This window comes from Oncorhynchus tshawytscha, linkage group LG10 (assembly GCF_018296145.1).
Source record: "Oncorhynchus tshawytscha isolate Ot180627B linkage group LG10, Otsh_v2.0, whole genome shotgun sequence".
In the NCBI taxonomy this organism is placed as follows: Eukaryota; Metazoa; Chordata; class Actinopteri; order Salmoniformes; family Salmonidae; genus Oncorhynchus; species Oncorhynchus tshawytscha.
The window spans coordinates 28,753,741-28,777,738 of NC_056438.1; positions in this window are offsets into that span (position 1 = coordinate 28,753,741).

Sequence of the window (23,998 nt, forward strand, 5' to 3'; positions counted from 1 at the left end):
TTTGGCAGACAAAAAATCGATATATTCAACGTCTAAGCCATTTATGTGGAAGAACAAACGTCTTAGAGAGAGCGAGAGTGTTTTTTTGTTTCTTTAACAAGACAACTGACAGCAACAGGCAGAATTACAATGGACATTGTAAAAATAATACACTGAAAAACGATAAACAAATGGCAGGTTATAACCAATTCATGAAAATAGATGAACGTAATTCATGTTCATCAACTTGCTTGAGCAGAGCTGTTGGGCAGTCCAGATGAAATTTGAATCAAAACACATTAGCCAGCTAGTTAGCTAAACAGCCCAACAAGCAGACCTGCCGTCAGTGTCCTGCATCTTAATGAGTCAAAATTGCAGGTTGTATGTGGTCAAAACTCAGACATGTAAAAAATGTAAAGTTTAAATAAAGAAATTGACAGAACTCTTTCTCAAGTTCCAGCACTCTCTCTCTCTCTCTCTCTCTCTCTCTGTCTCTCTCTCTGTCTCTCTCTCTCTCTGTCTCTCTCTCTCTCTCTCTCTCTCTGTCTGTCTCTGTCTGTCTGTCTGTCTGTCTGTCTGTCTGTCTGTCTGTCTGTCTGTCTGTCTGTCTGTCTGTCTGTCTGTCTGTCTGTCTGTCTGTCTGTCTGTCTGTCTGTCTGTCTGTCTGTCTGTCTGTCTGTCTGTCTACCTCACACACACACACACACACGCACACACGCATACTGTACACACACATAATGCAACTGACAGACATGAGCTGGGGCTGCAGCTTATTAGATGGCTAGAGCCAACCAGTCTGCTCTGCTCCGGATCTGGTCTGCTCTGCTCTGCTCAGGATCTGCTCTGCTCTGCTCAGGATCTGGTCTGTTCTGGTCTGCTCTGTTCTGGATCTGGTCTGTTCTGGTCTGCTCTGCTCCGGATCTGGTCTGGTCTTCGTGTGAGTTTGTCTGTGATTCACTAGTATCCCACATTGTTACAGCTGATGACTTTCTCGTCACTTTTTCCTGTCATAGCTGTAAGAGAATGTGTCTATATATATAAAGCTTTCCAGCAATAACGGTGGATGATGAACTTTTGCTATGGAACTGAAAGAGCAATGGACTCAGACCAGAGAGAAATATGAACTGAAGTTATTTTGAATGTTCTTCTGTCTAATAACATGAACGGATAAATAAATAGCTTTTGCAAGTCAAAGAAGTCTCACTCAGAGGCCTGCATCTTTGATAGAGAAATCCAACCCCCACGGTCAATAAAGCTAGAGGGAGAGTATCAATCACTCTTATTTAGTCTAATTGTCAGGCGCAGACATAGAAAAGTCCATCAGAATTATCACCCAGGGCTGATCATGGCTCTATAAGAGGGGAAGTAAGATGAGGGTTTTCCACAGATCCCCAAGGTCACTAAAGAAAGACTTGCCAGGCATAAGAAGGATTATGGGTTGAAAGAAACTGCAAAGCTCAGTATGGGCAAAGATGTTGGCGTAAGGGCTACTTCTATATTCAACATGTTCTCGTGTGTATTATAAATGCCTTTACAGTTTTATTCTGCAGCCATATGCTGTAGGCCATTTGAGAATACATACGCAGAAAAAAAAGAATACTTCAAATGCATTAAAGGAGGCGGGCTATTGAAGGATTTCGTCACGTTCGTCAGAAAGGAGTGGACCAAGTCGCAGCGTGAATAGAGTTCCACACACTTTATCACAAAGACACAACCACAGCAAACATAACACGACCGTGACCGCCGCAGTGCTCAACACACTAACCCAAACAATATCCCACACCGCAGGTTGGGAACAATGGACAACTTAAGTATGATCCCCAATTAGAGACAATGCTAATCAGCTGCCTCTAATTGGGAACCATACAGAATACACCAATATAGAAATAACAATACTAGAACACCGCCCCCTAGTCACGTGGCAGATATTCATAAAGGATATGTAGAACTCTCATGGTGGTTGTATTTTGCCCAAACTTTATGTGGAGAAATATCTCAGATCAGATATTACATTACAATAGAAGCAAAGGTAAACTCCAAATTCAAATCTCTTTGGAATCCATTTGGGCATTCAGATACACTTTCCGCTTTAAACGCCCAGTGTAACTGATACCAAATGCACATTTTCCGGCATTGTGATTTAATATTCTCAACGTCAAAAGGTTTTGTTGATTTGATAAGCTTTCACTCATGAGTAATTTCATTTCATTGTTGGGGGCCCCATTTGTTTCCTACCAGTTGCATTAATTAAAATGAATTGAATTGAATTGAAATGTTTCGTTTCGAGCCTTCTCTGCAGTGGGCCTATCCAGTCTTGCTCATCCCTAAAATGGAACAAGTAAACTGTGCAGTGTAATCAAACAAAAAAATGAAGCAAGGCATTGCTAAGCCATCCTTCCTATTTATTATTATTGTCATTATAATATCATCCTCCCATCCATATTTTCATATGATTAGCTTGACATATTAGGAGCTCTGTGGGCTCGGTGCGCCGGCTGATTGGCTTGCCTTGGATTTGACACTTGTTCTTCACAAAGACAATGCCTTCCTTAGCTTATTTGCACTGAGGATGTATTTATTACGAATTCTGATTAATATTATCAATTAAAATAGGATTAATCCTACTTATTCATGCGCGTTCATCCTACAGAAAGGCTGTGGAATGAGACGGAGAGGACTGCCCAAAGTCGAGTTCGCTGTGGAGGCAAGGTTGATGGCTTACTCCTTATGGGCTTAAGTAAATAAGTCAGTAAGTAATCCTATTTATAGTTGGAGGTAAGACCCCAGAATGCCTTAGTGAGCTTGTCTGTAATCAAATGTCAGGTCCTATATGTTTACTACACAGGTATCTCTTGAGTCAGTCAGTGTATTAAATAACCTTGTATTTACAGTGGAATCTTCTTCTTCTTTTTCTTTCTCGCCATAGTGAGAGGATCTCGATTTCCCGCACATCTTCCAGCAACAGACGGGAAACAGCAGCACGAAGAACATCAGTGTGCTTCCCGATAGCCCCATCGGTGGACACAAACAATGGAACGGAACACTGACACGATGCAAGGGAATCGAACCCCTGTAGTTAAATCACTCAGTGTATCTTTTTCTGGGTCTAGTCAGAATCAGGCCAGCAAGATCTAGATCAGTGAGTGCTAGTCTCCCAGGGAGAATGTAGTGATACACATCGTTGTCGGGGGGTGACTGCAGACAGCAGTGCTGAGTGTGAGTGTTTGCGTTGCGGCGTTGGGGCCCCAGTCCGAGCGACCCACGATCTGCTATCGCCTCGATCGGTCCCTGGCGCTGACAGGAGACACCGATTCCGCAGGGTGCGAACGTAAGCAATTATTACTCCTGTTTTTTACCCCTCCAAGATCGTGAGAGAGAGCCCCTGCAATGGTGAACAATGGGGCTCCTGTGCAGCTCTATCACGCCAAAGCAAATAAGTGCAGAAGCCAACATCGCCCTATAACATTAAAGAGTGGGTGGAAAGGGGATGGGGAAAGACGCTTCTCTTTAATTCACTCTCTGTTGCAAGTCCTTCTCAATCTCTTTGCTCATTCTCACTCTCCGATTCTCCACCATCCCTCGTTTAATCTCTCTTTCTTCCTCTCCATTCAATTTTATTTGCTTTGCTGGCATGGGAAGTACACACTTAAGTCAGCAAAGCATCTACAGTGCTAACAGATGGACCAATAAAGGAGAGGAAAGAATATTCTCTGACAGGAGGACATAAGCATTGTTATAGAACTGTTAAATAAGGTTGAATAGTTCCACGTGTCCAGTGAAGAGGGGTGATATCGGTTGCTGACAGGATGGGCAGGCCACTCAAAGTCTCCGCAGCCCAGTCACTAAGAGGCCATGTGCAATCTCTCTTTTCGTCCTTTTAAATGACAGAGACAGTTGTGAAATGGAGAGAGAGAGAGACAGAGAGAAGGGAGACAGGATTCGTACCCATGCAGCCAGAAGAATTGTGTATGTGCATGCAAATACAGTATATATGACTGCAAGGCCACCCTCAGGCACATGCCATGAACTATCCCAATAGAAGGAACAACAACTCACTTCTATTTGCTGTAGACATTTCTTCCCATCTGGTTAAGGTGCTTCACCCATCATCAAAGTACTGTCACTGACACATTACCTTCTTCATACTGATTGAGGACCTTTGAGAACATATGCAACACGATCTCCGTCATGGTAAACACGGACCATCAACTCACAAACACAAGTGATATTGCTCTTTTAATAGAATGTGTTGTGCCCCCGATTATTGCAGCTTCACCACTTTGCTGCTCTGCTCTCGTTCATGTAATGTGACAATAGAGAGTCGAAAGAGAGAAGAGGAAGGAATGGAGAGAAGAGGGAGAGAGAAAGAGAGAGAGAGAAGAGGAAGGATTGGAGGAAGAGGGGGGGAGAGAGGAGATGGCAGTCCGTAAATAGGTTTTGATTCAAACTGAATTGGGCTACAGAGGGCTGTGGGTTTATGGGCCAGTTTGTTTATATAGAGTGAAATATGGGTAGGCATTTGCATATTTTCTTGCCCCATATTGCAGCCACAATTAACAAGCAATATTCGCAACCAAGCATGATTATATATAATGAGGACTATATGTATTTTACTGATAATTGCGTATACATATATTCACTATACACTATACAGTATATACAAAAGTATGTGGACACCACTTCAAATTAGTGGATTTGGCTATTTCAGCCACACCCATTGCTGACATGTGTATAAAATCGAGCACACAGCCATGCAATCTCCATGGACAAACATTGGCAGTGGAATGACCTTGCTAAAAAGCTCAGTGACTTTTAACGTGACACTGTCATAGGATGCCACCTTTCCATCAACTCAGTTTGTCAAATGTCTGCCCTGCTAGAGCTGCCCCAGTCAACTGTAAGTGCTGTTATTGTGAAGTGCCCCAATGCATAGTGCCAACTGTAAAGTTTGGTAGTGGAGGAATAATGGTCTGAAGCTGTTTTCCATGGTTCGGGGTTGGCCCCTCTGTTCCAGGGAAGGGAAATCTCAACGCTATAGCATACAATGACATCCTAGACAGTTCTGTGCTTCCAACTTTGTGGCAACAGTTTGGGGAAGGCCCTTTCCTTTTTCAGCATGACAACGCCCCCGTGCACAAAGCAAGATCCATACAGAAATGGTTTGTCGAGATCGGTGTGGAAGAATTGACTGGCCTGCACAGAGCCCTAACCTCAACCCCATCGAACACCTTTGGGATGAATTGGAACGCCGACTGCCAGCCAGGCCTAATCGCCCAACATCAGTGCCCGACCTCTCTAATGCTCTTGTGGCTGAATGGAAGCAAGTCCCCACTGTAATGTTCCAACATCTAGTGGAAAGCCTTCCCAGAAGAGTGGAGGCTGTTATAGCGGCAAGGGGGGGACCAACTCCATATTAATGCCCGTTATTTTGGAATGAGATGTTAGATGAGCATGTGTCCACATACTTTTGGTCATGTAGTGTGTATAAATCACTACATGATTCAGATAGATGCTTGGTCCCATCACTTAATATATTGGTTTGTATAACTAAGTGAAAATATTCCACCTATTCCCCTAATTATATTCATTCATGTGTTCTAATTATAATCAGTGTAGGTGTTAATGAATGAGTGCATCACATCATTCACACAGCTCAACATTTTTCCACAATTGAATCCCATCTCATCAAGTGACCACAGTGGGAAACGCAAGGCAACAACATGTGGCACCTGTGGCAATGCATCCTGGGTCGTTTGTGACACAGAAGCCAACTGTCAGAAACCCAACGGACTCACGTTGTTTCTGCCATAGCTTGAAATGTGGAAATGATTACTGATCTGTTGTTTTCTCGAACCAAATGTCAGATTCTGGTGGAAATTGGGTTGTGGCATTACTCCCTTACTCAAAATATGGAGGTATAATAACAAAAGAGGCAAATGTCACATTTTGCGGAATAATTAACTGAAATGTATTGTTTGGGTGGTGGTGTGTTTTTAGTGATAGGTGGAGGAGGTATAGCCGAGTGCCATTTTGAATTTCCTTGGTGTAGGTCCTGTAGGTCGACACAGCTGTAGATGGAGCAGGTGTAGCTGTGGCAACGAGGTATTATGTTCCATCCTCCATTGTGCCGTCATATAAAGAGGATGTAAAAAGTTACAGTATACTACCGACTGAGTAAAAACATTACACTTTTAACTCTGTTGGCTGCTTATAGTGCCGCGAGTAACCACATCCACACACACACGTACACAGAGACTTGCTCGCACAGAGAAGTGCGTACTCACAAGGACACACACAGAAACGCACAGACAAACACACACACACACACACACAACTATACAAACAAATCTACAGTTATTCTCTCATCCAACTTATGTTTAATTCCGTTTCATCTGTTTCCTTTCACCTACTGTTGATATACGTAGAGGGAATAAATAAATAAGCCGACACAGCAGCAAATGTGTTTTTTAAAAGGGTAACCTTTTTTAACATATTTTGTTGGATAGTCATTGGTAAGAAACAACAATCAACCAGCACCCACTCCAAACCTTTACATTTAGAATGACTATAGAGTACAAGATTTTATTTTTAGGGAGGGGGTTAGTTGGTCGGATGCTCTAACAGTATCCTCAGCTATTTTTCTTGATTTAGTTTCTGGGCCATCTCTGTTTCAATGCGCTGCTTTGGAAATTTGGCAGAGCTCAGAATAGGCAGTAGCTACAGTAGCGCAAGGCATGGGTATATAAAGAATGTGACCTCAGCATGCCTTGTCACACCAAAACCCCCAGAACATCATGTTTTGTAGTTGACTAGGACTCAATCCCCCAGAGTTCAGTGCAGATCAAGCAGGGGCGCAATCCCAGAATCACCCTCAAGAGGCCACACATAACATAACCTCTCTAACTCTGTCTCTCTCTCGCTCTCGCTCTCCCCTCTCTCTCTTTCTTCATCCTTTCACACCACAGAGAGAGACCGAGAGTGAGAGCTTGAAAACATCCCGATAACGACTTTGGGTAGCTTGTGAAGTGACGTTAGGGAGTAGAGTGCAATGTGTTTCATGCTCCTTGGCTTCAGTGGGAATAAACAGGGCTTCTGGAGTCCAATGTTTGCATTATTAACATCTCCCTCCCTATCCTTCCTTCCCTGTCTCCCGTTCTCCCTCCTCGTGACTTTGAACCACACCTCGGTGGACGCGTAGTGGACCGTAGACACAGAGTAGCTATACTACATATGCAGTAGTGTTTTTCTTCTGGTTTGGTCACTCACTGCTTGGCTGCCTAGTGAGGTTGAACATAACTATTGACTTGGGTCTTGCCAGGACTTCACCATGTGGCAATGAAGGAGCTTCCCACTGAGCACACCATGTAATTTGAACGTGGACATTCTGGTCATTTTTGGTTGAGACGTTGATCAATGCGATTTCAACCTTTGTTCACCCACTCAAAAAAGGACAGCCAGAAGTTTTTTGAAATCCCAATCTGTTTTCACTATATTTTCAACCATCTAAAAGCACAACCAAATTCCAATGGAAAAACAATGACTGATTTTTGATTTAGTTGTCATCTAAACGTGTTGTCACTGTGCTTTCAAACATTTAAAAGCACAACCAAGTTCAAATGGCAATACAATGTCAGATATTTTGTATTTATACAACAACTTAATGTGTTATCACCGTGCTTCATCTAATAGCACAACCAAATGCCCTGGATTGCAGTTGAGATCACATTAAAAGTACATGGTGCAAGTGATTAATGCTGTTAGTGATTCTGTGCTGAGTATTATAGCAATTGTGAAGATTTCCACAGACCTGCAACCTTTGCATGCTATGCTGATCGTGCACATTTTCTATAATTACATAAGACAATTATAGTTACAGTAAACTCAAAATGTGGCCATGGATGTGTAAATACCATTACATAAGTTTGTAAGATAGCCTAAACTATTGGCTACTTACTGTATTACAAAAGTTATATTCAATTGTGTTTAGTTGACAACACAACCAAATATCAACATTTAAAGAGATGTATCTAGTTCTTGGGGACTTTCATCTGAGCCACTGGCTTGATCCTAATCTTTAACTTTAACCTTTTTTGGGGTTTAGTTGGCGACGTGAATCCAACGTGTGATTTGTTAACTTGTCGACATTGATTTGTTAGATTCACGTCTCTGTCTCAACCAAACATCAAAGTTAAAAAAATGGAACTAAATCAAGTCAAACTTTCTTTCAATTTCATTTAAAGTTAGGTTTGATTTATTCGGATTCTTTAACTTTTTATTTGAGATGGAAACGTGAATCCACTTTCTAAGTAGAAGATACATGTACAGTGCCTTGCGAAAGTATTCGGCCCCCTTGAACTTTGCAACCTTTTGCCACATTTCAGGCTTCAAACATAAAGATATAAAACTGTATTTTTTGTGAAGAATCATCAACAAGTGGGACACAATCATGAAGTGGAACGACATTTATTGGATATTTCAAACTTTTTTAACAAATCAAAAACTGAAAAATTGGGCGTGCAAAATGATTCAGCCCCTTTACTTTCAGTGCAGCAAACTCTCTCCAGAAGTTCAGTGAGGATCTCTAAATGATCCAATGTTGACCTAAATGACTAATGATGATAAATACAATCCACCTGTGTGTAATCAAGTCTCCGTATAAATGCACCTGCACTGTGATAGTCTCAGAGGTCCGTTAAAAGCGCAGAGAGCATCATGAAGAACAAGGAACACACCAGGCAGGTCCGAGATACTGTTGTGAAGAAGTTTAAAGCCGGATTTGGATACAAAAAGATTTCCCAAGCTTTAAACATCCCAAGGAGCACTGTGCAAGCGATAATATTGAAATGGAAGGAGTATCAGACCACTGCAAATCTACCAAGACCTGGCCGTCCCTCTAAACTTTCAGCTCATACAAGGAGAAGACTGATCAGAGATGCAGCCAAGAGGCCCATTATCACTCTGGATGAACTGCAGAGATCTAAAGCTGAGGTGGGAGACTCTGTCCATAGGACAACAATCAGTCGTATATTGCACAAATCTGGCCTTTATGGAAGAGTGGCAAGAAGAAAGCCATTTCTTAAAGATATCCATAAAAAGTGTTGTTTAAAGTTTGCCACAAGCCACCTGGGAGACACACCAAAATGTGGAAGAAGGTGCTCTGGTCAGATGAAACCAAAATTGAACTTTTTGGCAACAATGCAAAACGTTATGTTTGGCGTAAAAGCAACACAGCTCATCACCCTGAACACAACATCCCCATTGTCAAACATGGTGGTGGCAGCATCATGGTTTGGGCCTGCTTTTCTTCAGCAGGGACAGGGAAGATGGTTAAAATTGATGGGAAGATGGATGGAGCCAAATACAGGACCATTCTGGAAGAAAACCTGATGGAGTCTGCAAAAGACCTGAGACTGGGACGGAGATTTGTCTTCCAACAAGACAATGATCCAAAACATAAAGCAAAATCTACAATGGAATGGTTCAAAAATAAACATATCCAGGTGTTAGAATGGCCAAGTCAAAGTCCAGACCTGAATCCAATCGAGAATCTGTGAAAAGAACTGAAAACTGCTGTTCACAAATGCTCTCCATCCAACCTCACTGAGCTCGAGCTGTTTTGCAAGGAGGAATGGGCAAAAATTTCAGTCTCTCGATGTGCAAAACTGATAGAGACATACCCCAAGCGACATACAGCTGTAATCGCAGCAAAAGGTGGCGCTACAAAGTATTAACTTAAGGGGGCTGAATAATTTTGCACGCCCAATTTTTCAGTTTTTGATTTGTTAAAAAAGTTTGAAATATCCAATAAATGTCGTTCCACTTCATGATTGTGTCCCACTTGTTGTTGATTCTTCACAAAAAAATACAGTTTTATATCTTTATGTTTGAAGCCTGAAATGTGGCAAAAGGTCGCAAAGTTCAAGGGGGCCGAATACTTTCGCAAGGCACTGTAGGAAAGGACCGATTCTAGCTAGCTAGCCACCGGAGGACAACAACACAACGAGCTGAAACAAGTTTTTTTCTGTCAATGATGTGCCAGGAACATGCACAGCTGAGCTCACTCAGTTTAGCTCCACGCTGATTGGCTAATATTACTTTATTTATTTTTTATCAAGGGAGACCAAATGCTCGCGGGCTTCCCTTGCATTCAATGCTACGGACAACAACAGTGTCATAATGTTTTTTGACCAGACAGCATCAGATAGATGGACTACACACTGAGACTGGGGGGCACTGTTTGGTTCCCTCAAATGCTTTCTCCAGTGAGACACATTCAGCCTCTTGGGAAATTAAGGACATTTATGGAACACAGAGATGAAAGATAAATAGCTTAGTATCTTTTTTTCTTGGTACATTTTTTGGGGAAGCCTGGCTTGTCTTGGCATCCATGAATATACGGCACTGGACTAAATCAAATCAAACTTTATTTAAAACCTCTTAGATTTAAAGTCCCCTGTTTAGGGGACCTTCATGGTTCTGGTACCGGTTCCAACGGACCTTTCGGTGAACACTGTAGATCGAAATGGCTTGCATTGAGCGATAGCCCTGGTTCCCATGGACACAGTAATATTTCTCAGCTTGTGGGACGTAGGATGTCATATCTGAAACCAGTTGAAGCTGGGATATCTCTCCTGCCATTTCATTCTCTCCGACCGTCTATCAACTCCCGGCTGAACCCTACATCACAGCCACTGACAAAGCACATGCCTGCAATCCATACATCGTAGCGCAGCAGGGGGGAGTGATTTCATCACTGTAGTACATTCAGAGATCGATACATAGCCCAAAATAATTAATATACTTTAAACAAAAAAACACTTTATGTTCATGATTGAGGGATTAGTATGAAAGGCGATAAGATGAAAGGCGAGTTCCTGACAAGCTCAGGATGCCAAGAAAGAGCTGTGTGAGACTTTCACAGCTATGGGGGCTGACGGTTTGATCAAGAGAGACCTTTAGACAAGATGCAACATTTTTCTAACACTAAAAATACAAATATGTATTTTCCAGTTAAAAGGAAGTTGAAATCTTATAGTTATTCGTATTATAATTTAATTATATGGAATTTAGACAGCATGTGAGCAATTTCAAGCCATATTCATACCGTTTTGCTGAATATGAAATATGTCATATAAAATATGATTTGTATCATATTTGTATTGTGTACTTGAGCTTGTGTCCTAAAAGGTAACTACGTCTCAGCATCTCAACAACTATTTTTTACCAGAAAGGTGAGATATGAACCTACCTTGGCATACGCAACATTACTAGTTATTGTTTATGGGCCCTCTTATGATGAATAATTACTTTTGGGGATGACGATTACATTTTTGATTACATTTAGTAACATTTAACTGCACATGAAGTTTAATTGGATTTGATTTAGTCGTATTCTTTATTAACATAACTTAAGGGAACTTTTTGACATTCGCCATATGGTTAGTGAGAAAGTCCACATTGCAAATGTACGGTCCCTTACTAGACGTCCGCCAACGTTTCTAAAATTCGCGGACAGGGCCGGATCAGGGCCAGATCTTCCAGGAAGTCATCAAACGAAGTCTCTCGGACATTCGGTTTCCGTTTTATAAAATTGTTCCTCTGTCCCGGTAAATCCCACAAGAGGGCGAATGGAATCATATTGCAAATGTACAAAACATCACCAATCAAGACTTTAAAGACGAAACTTGGTGAGCATAGGTTTGGCATAATGGTCAGTTGGCCCCGAACAAGATGGCATCGAGGCCTCAACGGTTTTTGAGTTATGGCCATTTTTCTGGGATCAAAGGTCAAAAATGAAAATAGAGCGCTAATTTTTCCACTTCATGTCAAAGTAAATGAACCTACGGTGTCAATAAAAAAAGAACCAGCCATTTATCTATCGTAATTGAAGAGAAATCGTACAATGTCAAATTGGTGATGTTCAATAAAAGGTGTTTTTAAAAATAAAAGTTACAGATCCAGTTGCAGCGTGTTCAGACAAAAAATTTTGAAGTGTGTTTCCGAGCTCTGCGAGATTTCTGTGATTTTCTGAAATAACACACACTCATTCAACCCTCTGTAAATAACTCAGTTCTTAACATAAAGACTTAAAACTCAATATTCTATAAGAGCCAACCCAAAGGAGGATATGTGTTCACTTTCAACTTCCTGTGTAAACCGGAAGTGCATTAAAATCGTCTCATAGGTGCTGTTTCGAAGGATTAAAAAGGTCTGTGTTATTAGGCAACCCTCATGAACTGTAAATCAGTCATTTCTCCCAACAGATATCAAAGAAAAGCTCTCACACACACACACACACACACACACAGCAAGGATGGAGTGACAAAGTGCGGCGCTTAAAGACACTCACAGCCTGCAATGGCATTACCATAATCTCTAGGCTGTGCCGAGTTCAACGAGATGCCCCGCTTGACCATAGCTCGCTCGGTTTAACCGCAGCGACCATGAGAAAAAGTAGGCCCAAAATGAAGCCTGGCCCTAAATTGAATTTGCTTTTGGGTGACAGTGGGAGAACCTTTAGGGTAAGAAGCACAATTGGACCTCAGGAACGTTCCTGAGGTCCTCCCAATCTGTGCAAGCCTATCCTTGACCGTGTGGCATTAACCCTTAACAGTTAAAAGAAGGTGTTTACATCAAAAAGTTTTCAATGACTTCTCTCCCCATAGGAATACATTGCCTGCACCCCTCAATTCAACCTGAAGCCTATGTGGGTTATGAATGTCTTATGAACCTGTCTTCGATGACAATCCATCAGGTCACTATGAGGTCTACCTGTGTTGATTCTAAGCTTCCTGGAGCAACCGGAAGTGGTTAAAATCAATGTTTTTCCATACCCAACCAACAGTTTGTGAGAAATAGTGCATTCAACCCTGTGTAAATCGGTCAGTTCTTAACGTAAACACTTAAAACTCAGGACTCTGTAAATGCATACCCCAATCAGGATATATGTTTACTTATAGCTTCCTGTGCCAACAGGAAGTGCCTTAAATTGTGTCATAGGGGCTGTTTCGAAGCGTTAAAAATGTCAGATCTTTTCAAAACTTCATATGTGTGATTAGGCAACCCACATGAACTGTAAATCAGTCATGTCTTCCATAAAATTTCCAAGAAAAAAATCACACACACACAGCTAGGACAGAGGGACATAGTGTGGTGTGTAGAGACATACAATGCCTGCAATAGTTACCTTTGTTCGAACTAAAAAAGAACCATCAGACCTAGAGTTCTGAAACTTTAGAAACCTGTTCTAGACCTCAGGTTGATAGTGTGTGGTGAGTTGCGTGGCTCTAGAACATTCCCGGACCGAGAAATAGCCTTGTACATTTGCAATAACTTCAATTCATTTTGACCATTACGAAAATGATGACATTTAGAAATGTCCCAGAGTCGCAAGACTAGGTGCATTGCAACCGCCTCGGGAAATAGAGACGGACCCTAACATTTCTGTCTGATAGCTCATTCAAGGACCCCATAGCAATGCCCGGAAAAGTGGATTTTCAACACCAATTAAGGTCGCTACTGGGGCTCCAAATGACCTATCGAACTGAAACTTGGGATTCGGGGTCACCTCTGCTAGGTCTATACATAATGTCAGAACTGGACCCGCAGCTAGAACGTAACTACATGTTTTATGTTTTTATAATGGTTTGAACAGAAGGCGCTGAGAATTTTGGGCCAGCTCTGAATATGTGATAGTTGGCTTCTAAATGAGTTGGAAAAAGTGGGTGTGGGGTCAGTTTGTATCAGTTTGGTGTCAGAATGATATCTAATTGACCGATGGACGGTGACTTGCTGGCTGACTTTTGTCCATTTGCAATATGTTTAAACAGTGAGGTACCATCACCAAAATGACATTCTGAAATCTACACCAACGAGCGATGGAGAGGAACTAGAATCACTGCCCGGCCATCCCAAGTTCATCAGGCCAGTCAATTTCACATTCCTGCAGTTTTTTTGAGCATGCCAAATTCGTGATGGTAAATGCCCATTGAAACATATTGCAAATGCACAGTGCATTTGCAATATGATTCAACAGTGAAAAAACATCACCAAATGGACATGATGAAATCAACACAACGAGCGATGGAGAGGAACTAGAATCACTGCCCGACCATCCCAAGTTCATCAGGCCAGTCAATTTCACATTCCTGCAGTTTTTTTGAGCATGTCAAATTCGTGATGGTAAATGCACGTTGAAACATATTGCAAATGCACAGCCGTGCATCTGGTGATTGGAACAGGTTGCCAGGAGCACATTTTTTAAATGGTTTTTAATGCCATTACGGGGTAGCAAGGGGTCCACGGTTGGTTAGGGAGCACCCCCCACCCGTGCCCATCCAATAGTCAGCCCCTTTTCATATTGGACGTTTTTCAAAAAATCGTTAAAAAACAACAGTCCCACTTCTCCCTCATCATACATGACAAATAGACCATCTGGGTTGATTCACGGCTTAACATAGTGCTCTATATAATTTTGGCAGTAGAAATGGTTCACTGACCTTTGGGTTTGTAAACCGAATTCCATTGATCATACATGGCAAATGGATATAACATTCTGATTTGGCACTTTCAAATCTTTCATATTGCATTTGGACATTTCTTATGGCATTTGGCTCACCACAAAAAAGTGACTTTTGACTTCCTATGAAATCATATTGCAAATGGACAAAGCATATGCCTTATGGAGAAGTAAAAAAATATATATGATAATTAAATATGACAAAAGTATTGTTCATACAGTTCTTATACATGTGTAATTGACACAAAAATTGAAAGAATTTCAAAAAATTGTCCAGAAAGCACTTTTTTAAGGGGGTGATAAGTTTTTGAAAAAATGTTACATTTTTCAACATTTTACTCTTGGGTCTTGACTTGTGTTACATTTGCAATATGAAAAATTACGGTGGAGCGCACTCCTCATCTGTTGGATTTTTGCAGTGTTACATTTCGCATTTGCCATATGGCATTTGCAATCAACTTTGAATGAAACAATGTCCAATTGAGTGGTATTGGACACCGTGTATATAGTTGTTAGAGTGCCAATATGTTCCCATTCACATTTGTCCATTTCAGGGGGGAGTTCCCTTACTTAGATTTGTTGTAGAGATGGAGACAATCCAACATATTAACTGTTAACTTGAACATTTCATTTCAACCAACGCTTGAAACTCAAGGCCTATATGTATTGTTCGTTTTTAGTTGAATCCTGGGGAGAAATGAAAACCAGAACTCTTGATGACTTCGAAAATGCTATATAGGCTGTATAGGTTTTAATTGATGATATATGAATGGTAAAGTATGGTCACATTTCATTTGTGGTTATGATATCGGTTTAGGACCTTGAGCGTGGATGAGGTACACCCATGACCCGCTCGGAAACCAGATTGCATAGTGGAGAAGGTACGGTCAGATTCAAAATGGTCAGTAATCTGTTAATTAATTTGGCTCTCGAAGATTTTAGAAAGGCAGGGCAGGATGGATATAGGTCTATAACAGTTTGGGTCTAGAGTGTCTCCCTCTCAGACAGGACTTAGCTACCACCATTATTTAGTTTTACCCTTGACAATACAGAATACACTAACTAACATGTAAAGCCAACTTGTAGGCTAACATTAGCTAGCTAGCTAACGTTAGCTAGCCTGTATTTAGCTAGCCTGCCTCACTAGCATTATCAAATGATAAAGTTAAATAACCAGCAGTACCTAGACAATACACAATAAACGTGTACGAGTTATGACCTGACTAAGTTATAATGAAGTAGCTAGCTAGCTATGCTAACATTAGATAAAACATTCGCTAGCCTGCCTCGCTAGATAACCTGAACTAGCCTCCTTCGATTTATCAAACTATAGCTACCTACCTAACCAGCAATAACAATATGTAACATTGTTAGCTAAGTTATACCAGAGAGGTCATTATATTCCAGTGTCTCTGGTTATACTCACCACCACCGGTCGTTGCACACCAAGCTAGCGTTTACTGGTGCAGACTTGGGGACCGACAAACTCCAAACTCCTATTCCGCATACTAGGGTCCTTCGGCAGGGCATGCAAACCATAGAACTTTGGATGTGGAGGCATGGTCAATAAGTATAGTGCCTGTGATCTTTTGAACACATTGTCAGTGATGAAACAACGGAGCCCCATTCAATGAACGGAAGCGAAGTGGGTGGAGAGACGATTTGCAAGTGGAGCTTGGCAAAAGCGGGCATGATTTCTTGTGATGCACTGAGGTTCCAAACTGAGACTGACTTCATGACCAAAATGATCCTATTCACACGTTGTAGTCAATTTGGACACTAGAATAAATGTTTCTGACTCATATCGATGCCACATAGTCAATTTTCAAAAGGATTAGTTGCTTTTGAGGGTAAGTCGCTCTTTAAAACAACAGGAGCATTCAACTTGTCAGTGAGTTTTAACAGTGTCCTGCGCTGTACACAAACGGCCTCCATTTTCCCCTACCCTGTTACCATCTGCGCCACTACACTACAGCCCTCTCTCTTCCCTTCTCTTCCCTTCTTTCCCTCTCTCTCTCTCTCTCCATCCCTCCCTCTCCCTCTGCCCCCTCTCTCTCCCCTCTTTATCCATCTCCCAAGCTCTTCTACCGCTATCTCTCCAACTACCTCCCTCTCTGTCTCTCTCTCTTTCTCTCTCTCTCGCTCGCTCTCCCTATCACAACGTGACCTCAGCATGCCTTCTCACACCAAAACCCCCAGAACATCATGTTTTATAGTTAACTTGGACTCAATCCCCCAGAGTTCAGTGCAGGTCAAGCAGGGGCGCTATCCCAGAATCACCCTCAAGAGGCCACACATAACATAACCTCTCTCTCTCTCCCTCTCCCTCCCTATCACTCAGTGATGGTTGTTTTCATAAGGGAAAAACATAAGAGACTTGTCCTTGTGAAAGATGAAGATAGAAGCGTGGCAATGCTGCCGCTCTCCTGTTGCATTAGAAAGAACAGTCAGCAGAAGAGTGATGGGGCTGGCTCTCAGAGTGAGCAATTTAGGAGGGATCACCGTGATTGGGGAGTGGATGTGAATGCAAGATAAAAGGGACATACTCACGGCACTCTCCCCACAATTAGCAGAGCTACTCTGCAATAGTATAGAGGAGATGTTTGTCTGTGTGTCTGTCTGTCTCTCTCTTTGTGTGTGTGTGTGTGTGTGTGTGTGTGTGTGTGTGTGTGTGTGTGTGTGTGTGTGTGTGTGTGTGTGTGTGTGTGTGTGTGTGTGTGTGTGTGTGTGTGTATGTCTGTCAGTCTGTGTCCAGGTGTGTGTGTGTGTGTGTGCGTCTGTGCGTCTGTGTGTGTGTGTGTGGGTGGGTGGGTGGGTGGGTGGGTGGGTGGGGGATCTCAGTATCAGACCCTAAGGGCACCCTCTCTTACGAGAGCCCCAGAGGCAGGGACTTAACTCTGGGCCCCGGTCCCCAAACACTAGGCTTCTCTCTAGGGATTAATACTGCAGATTTAGCCTGTCAAACTAAGAGGAGGGTTTTACTCGTTGTGGGGCTGTGTGAGTGATTATATTGCAAGGGATTTGTTTTCTTAAGTGGGACCTGGTTGTGGTGTGTCTGCCTACCTCTCTGGCACCCTTGGAATGGCAGAGAGGATGATATGTCTTGGAACACATGCTGGCGGCCACATACTGTAAGTAGATACAATACGTGCATCCACACATTAAATGTCAAACACACACTCTAACACACACACACTCTGGCACACACACACACACACACACACACACACACTACACACACAAAACACACTCTAACAGGCACACTTCAAAACACACACTAACACACACACACACACACACACACACACACACACACACACACACACTCTAACACACACACACACACACACACACACACACACACACACACACACACACACACGCACACTCTAACACACACACTCTAACACACACATTCAAACACACACACACATACACACACATGTTCTTGTTAATGCCTCCCTTCTGGATCAGATTGAAGTGTCCGTGGTGAATTTAGGTCACCTCCATATTGACAACCGCTTCTCCATCTTCTCCCATCACTCCTTCTCACTACAAACAAGAACATTATTGAAAACAAGAAATATTTGTCCAAACAACTCCGCCATTCACACACGCTGTTCCCAAATTGCCCCGAGAACATCTTACCTACACAGCATGGAGAGAGAAGAAAATTGAAGCGATAATTCGAAGCAGCGCTTAGTTTTTAATCATTCTGTAATGTTCTCTTCTGAGCTGCCTTGGAAGAAGACAGAGAAGCCATGGAGTGAAGAGCTAGTACTGAGTACTATTGGCGAGAAGCATATTTTGCCCGCCCCATGTTGTTGTATAGGGCAAGTGAATGAGATCTGTGTCTGCATTATCGCTTGCGGCCTGATTATCATCAGACCCCTTATGGAATGCTCTATATGTGATCCACATGCCCCCAGCGCTCAGCCTCTTAACCGGAGAGATAGGGCATAGATATAAGGGCCAGATAGCTCAGACAGGCTGTAGCAGGCAGAAGCTGCTTACAGTGCAGTTGTTGTGTGTGTATGTGTCTAACCCTCAGAGCGTTGTAGTGTTCCAGGGTAGTGTTGCCGTGGTGATTGGATTTTGGTTTGTGTGTGTGTCTGTGTGCGCGCGTGTCTGTCTGTGTGTGCGTGATGCGTGTGTGTGCGTGAGTGTCTGTGTGTGAATTGGAGTATAGAGAGGTACAACGTCCCAGGGGGACATACCTGTAACTCAATGGCCCGATCACTAAAATGGAGGATTGGGTTATCTATTTTCTAGTGGCTTTTGTGATTTTGTGGTCAGACCATGGTATGGTGTTAGCTGTCTTATCTTGTAAAGTATTCATGTGGTGGGAACCAATTTCCTTTTGAGTTATTACAGCGATCCGTGAAAACAAGAACAACATTTTAAGATGTTGAAAATGGAAATAATGTCAAAACACAATATTTAGCACATCAATACATCAAAAATAAGATTTCATTTGAAATAATAAAAACTTAGTCTGAGGACACATCCAAATTTTGTTCCGACAGCACACCGACCAGTTATGAAAACACGCTTGACCAGCCAGCAGAACCTTGGTAAAGCAGTAAAACCTTTTCCCTCCAGTTTGGTCCTTCAGCTGCATGGTCACGCTGGCAGCTAGCGTTTAGCGCTGATGCTAACGGGCCCTGCTGCCGTGCCCTGGGAAATGAGGTGAGTGCTAGAGCACGGATACCCTCGTGAACCCCAGGCAGAGGAGGAAGAGCAGGTACACAACAGTCACACATAGATCAGAGGAATCATTGTTCTTTAGGGGCCGAGGAGTGAGGGGTTAAGAAGAGAACTGAACTTCCTCTAACCTTCTAGAATGGCCCTTGTCTGACTGAAGCAGTTGAAGAAAATAGGCTGAGAACAGGGATGAGGGAGACAGACAGACAGAGAGAAAATTGGCCTCCTTAGTTGAGGCGTGCAGGAGGTTGGAGAGGGGATGTCGATGTGGTATTGATGTGGTATGATTTTCGCTGTGACACACATTTACGCAGGACCCCCCCCCCCACACACACACACACACACACACACTCACACACCAGTTGACCCTGTCTGCTATTCTTGGCCCCTTACCTGGCCACTAGAGAGGGTATAATTTCGTATTGGAGTGAAGGTAAATGCACTCAAATAAATCAAGAATCGGAAGAATTGCAAAAATCCTAGAAATTCTCAAAACCTATTGGACAGTCCCATTTGGTTTAGTTGGTAGAGGATGGCGTTTAAAAATGTCTGAACATGTATGCACCTATTTACATTCTGGATAAGAGTGTCTGATAAATGACTCATGTGTAAAAATGCAAATGAATAGGTTCAATCGTGCAATGCCAAGTAAATACAGTCACATGAATAGTTTCATGTTTCCCCTTGTGTATTAGTTTGATACGTACCGTGGTGTATGAAATAGAAGAGGGCTCCAGATATCCATAGAGAAGTGTGTTTTCCTTTGTGTATTAGTTTGATACGTACCGTGGTGTATGAAATAGAAGAGGGCTCCAGATATCCATAGAGAAGTGTGTTTCCCTTTGTGTATTAGTTTGATACGTACCGTGGTGTATGAAATAGAAGAGGGCTCCAGATATCCATAGGGAAGTGTGTTTTCCTTTGTGTATTAGTTTGATACGTACCGTGGTGTATGAAATAGAAGAGGGCTCCAGATATCCATAGGGAAGTGTGTTTTCCTTTGTGTATTAGTTTGATACGTACCGTGGTGTATGAAATAGAAGAGGGCTCCAGATATCCATAGGGAAGTGTGTTTTCCTTTGTGTATTAGTTTGATACGTACCGTGGTGTATGACATAGAAGAGGGCTCCAGATATCCATAGAGAAGTGAAAATACAGTATATCCACTAGAACTATATTTTTAATCCTGAGGGTGTGATGATACTAAAAATACTTGTTTCTCCAGCTCCCCAACTCCAAGGGAGGTCGAGAGCGACATCACAGAGTGTGTGATCATCTAATATCTCCGTACACGAGGGGAGGCATGTGATCTTCATTCATGCTGAGGGTTTAGTTTGCTCTGCAAAGTACCTTTTGTACAGGATCAATATTTAATAGCTAGTCCCATGGAAAATCACTCGCATCAATCTGTCTCCCTCTTTATGTACATTACGGTGTGTCAGAAGCCTAAGAGACAATGAAGATACTACACAGACTCTTTTTTTTGCCCCAAGATGCAACTGACATATTATTCAAATAATGTATCATTGCACCAGCTAAGACCTCTATCTGACCTAAGTAGCTCCCTATAGAATGGTATCCCTGAGCACAAATGGCTTGGGTCTACTTTCTGGCCCAGTCACCCTTGGAGACTGTAGCTAGTCAGCCATTAACCACCAAGCAGCTGAGTAGTTAGGTGTTAGTTGTTACAGCTCATATACTGTACACTCTATTGAGTATATGTAAATCAAGGGGCATATACACGCAACTAAATATTAGGAAGGTGTTAATCATGTTTTGTAGTGTACGCATTCAGTGTACACACGCATGCACACACTCACACACACTCACATACACATACTCTCACACTCTCAGCTGCCGGAGTGCCCCTATTCTAAACCAGGAGCTTGCACTTGTAACATCCCTGAACGTCAGCGACACACTCCGTGGCCGCGTAGTGTCTGTACCGTGGCTGTCGGAGACACTTCTCCTTTAATGTGCTAATTGTACCAGAGTGAGTGAACACCGGAGAGGTGAGGGAGAACGTGTTCTGAATGTGTTCAAATATCTTCACTCTACGCCGGGATTTCCTGGAGGTAGCTCCTGTGGGAGATGGAGAGAGGGGAGGAAGAGAGAGGGTGATACAGAGAGAGGAGGTGAGAGTGAGAAAGAGAGAGGGGGAAAGAGAGAGAGCGAGCGAGAGAGAAGGAAAGAGAGAGAGAGCGAGAAAGAGAGGGGGGAGAAAGCGAGAAGGGGACAGGCAGAGAAATAGATAGATAGATATAGATAGATATAGAGTGGGCGAGAGAGAGTAGACAGAGAGAGAAGATGGTTTCTGGGGCATCCGGAAAGTGGAGCACACCACGCTAATGTAACGTCATCTCTTCTGGGCTGTCAGTAATGTCATTAGAGAAGACAACTCCCCTTGTGATGCATTAAGGTTGGGATTTGAGCTCTTTATGTTGTTGTCATCATCGTTGTTTTGTTGATTCCCCGCACCTGATTTTGGTTAAATGTTCCTCTCTTCAAATGTTCCCGTTGTCTAAATCTGTAAGCAGTGAAATCGTTTCTTGAGAGGTTCACAAAATGTCTTGTGTTCATTTTTATCTTTGTATTCAGAGTACGATCATGACATCACTACTGCTCATCATGAGTCATGCAACAACCTTCCTCCATTGTCATTGCTTCATCTCTTCATAAAACATGGGATGCACTACCAGACTTATTCTGTTGCATATCTGCGTTGGAAGGCCTCTTTTACAAACAAGTATGAAAGAAAAGCAAAAGAAAGCAATATTTTTCAGAAATGGATATTATGAATCAAACAAGCTCATTCTTCATGCGTGCCGTTGGCTCCGTGATTAATAATCCAAAAATATCAAGCTGGCAGTGCTAACGAGAAGCTTGGAAAAACAAACAAACTAAGAAATTAATAAATTAATGATCTCTCCTCTTTTTCTTGAGTGTTGCCTTATAAACCTTTGAGGCCCCGGAACAACTAATGAGACAAACATTGTTTCTTTGTAATTCAAGTTAGAACAAATACCAAACAACGTGTTTTATGTGTCTAACTTTTTGCTGAGACGTCAAAGCATTCAGCTTACCGTTCTGTAAACACCCAGGAGAGTGTCTATGTTTAATTCCATTGCTTCCATTTATTTTGGAAAATAACTGGTTGTGAGGTGATACAGTAAAATACCCACACACACACACACACACACACACACACACACACACACACACACACACACACACACACACACACACACACACACTGTACCTGGGTTCAATTAGTATTTGTTATCTTTCAAATACTTAGGAGCATTTTGATTGAGCCTGACTGGAGTGCCAGATAGATAGGGTTTTGTACTTTCGGGAGTAATCCATTGGGCAAGCTGGCAAGCCTGCATGATGCAGCCTGCATGATGGAACAACCTCACATTTGAGGTAAGTTCTATACTTTACTGTACTATAAAGCCCTTACAACACTTCCTCGAGACGGCCCACTCACTGAATCAGGTCCCACTCCCATAGGCTGCCATCTGGGACTACATGGCAACTCCACTTCCTGCCCAGTCAGGAACTACAGGCACATTGGGCCAGACTGGACCAACTAACCATAGCTTTATACACTGACATATCTTAATCATGGAAGGAGACACTGTGACAGACTTCATGGCATATAATACATGCACCTCTCAATAATGCCAGTCTACAGTCAATCGTTTGCGCTTCAGAAATTCCAAAATGTTTGCTGTTTAATGAGAATATAGATCAATATTCCTCTTACACTGCAATAATACCCATTTGATACATATTTGATACATATGATCAGTACAACAATCTGAATTGTGTGACAGAAAAATGCATCTAAACCATTTAGTACTTAATGTGGATTGCGGTCTTGATTGAACGGGGACCGCCATGTCTCCAAACTCTGATCTGTTCTTTGTTGTTCTGGCCCACAATACGAAGTCAATTGTAGGTGCATAGCATGTCTTCTTGTGCTCGGTGACGACTTTCCCTCTAATTCTGATCTTGACCGGGATGATGAAACTGTAGCTCCTGTGTTCTGACACGGCCTGTCTCTTCCCATCAGGCCACATTGATGGAGTTTGTCAGACGGTGAGTACTGGACGTTTGTTCCTGACTCATACCGCCTTCCCTCTTCCTCACCCCTCCTCCCCTCACCTCCTGCCTGTCACTCATGGTCGTCAAAAAAAACAATTTAAACGTAGAGGGACAAAACTGCAAACACCCCGGGATATCAAAGAGGACACGACGGGAAGCCGAGACCCAGACACACACCCCACACGCACACACAGACATCACCCAGACATTGTAATTAGTAACACATGCACAGTCTCACACACATATTCGTGCATGCAGTCAGAAACACACACACACACCCTCGAGTGCACACCCTCCCCACCCCGCGCACGCACACACACAGATACACACACACACACACACACATACACGACTCCTCACCACACATGCTCACGTACACAAAATGTCAATTCATGACAGGAGCTGTCTTCTGGTCACATCTGTAGCCAATGTGTTTTTCTCTGTCCTGATGTATGGCTCAATTGTGAGTGGTGCATAATTTAAGCGTTTTCTATTGACCTCCTAATGGCCCATAAATGTACCTTTCATCTCCTGCAGCTCAGCCTGCAGCTCAGATCCCTTTCCGTTTCAACAACAGAGTAGTACTATGAGAAAAAATAGAAACACCTAAAGTAAACCTAAATAAAACCCAAATATGATATTGGAGATCTGTCTTTTTAAACTGTTGGAACAGCTGTGAGACAGAAG